Below are 1,152 nucleotides of genomic sequence, written 5' to 3' on the forward strand. Positions count from 1 at the left end.
TGAATTTCCTCGGGTTTGCCAATTAGTTTTCAGGGCCCTGTACAAAACTGGCTAATTTTGAAAACTTCTTAAGGGATCCCATAACATCTACTTTCATTGACTCAAAAGTAAAGATTTCCGCTTGAACTGTTTCTGGGGCATATACTTTTGAAGCAAATAGTGCTGCATGCAATTTTTTTGTATACAGCTAATTTTAAATATGGAAAAGTTTATACAAGGTGACCCTAAAATTTAACGTAGAATCCAAAAATGCACTAATATACTGGGTATTCCATTTAAAATAACAAAGTTGGTGGCAACTTCTGGTAGTGCAACAGTTTTGAACTTAACTCCTTCTAATGAACCAGTTGCGTAAATAACCCCATATAGAAAACCCAAAACTTTTGGAGGAAATGACATTTTGAAAGGACACTATTGGAAGTTGCTGAATATGAATAGATTAATGTTATTTATTTTTTCCAGAGAACACTGATTTGGTTAAAAAAATTGTTTGTATTTATTTGAACTGATTGATTACAAATAATACGACTTTCTTTATTAGTAGAAATGTTTGTCTTTTGAATAAATAACATTTCAATAGCAGAATCTTTAATAACGTAGAGAAATTATTGTAAGTATAACAAAAAATATTAAATTAAATAGTATTAGTAGAGAAAAGTGTTTAAATTAACTACCTTAGAAATTTCCTTTCTAAATTGAACGTCAACGCATTTTATTCATTTACGTTATAAGACAATTTCTCCTGCTATTTTATTTAATAATTTTCTTTGGCAAGTCGTTAGGAAACTTGCGGATGACAAACGGCTATTGTGTTTACTCAGAAAATTTAATATCGGGACTCTTGAGGATTTTACAACTGACGTTTACGACTCATTTATTTTTCTAAAACCTGTAAAATTCCCTGTGCCGTTGCGATTTGTTGTCTTCCTATCAATTTTTATGTATTAAGTTAAACCCTTTCGAAATGAAATAATATATTAAATTATCATAACGAAAATATATTAGGTAGTTTCTCTTGGAAAAGGGCGAATTGTCAGTATTTCGGTCACACCCTAAAGATAAACTAACACAGGACACTTTTATTTTATTACGGTCGTTGGGAGTTTTTTCTATTATTTTATACTCCTGCTAAATCCGGCTATATAGAAAGTC

This window comes from Anoplophora glabripennis, unplaced genomic scaffold (assembly GCF_000390285.2).
Source record: "Anoplophora glabripennis isolate ALB-LARVAE unplaced genomic scaffold, Agla_2.0 scaffold996, whole genome shotgun sequence".
NCBI lineage: Eukaryota > Metazoa > Arthropoda > Insecta > Coleoptera > Cerambycidae > Anoplophora > Anoplophora glabripennis.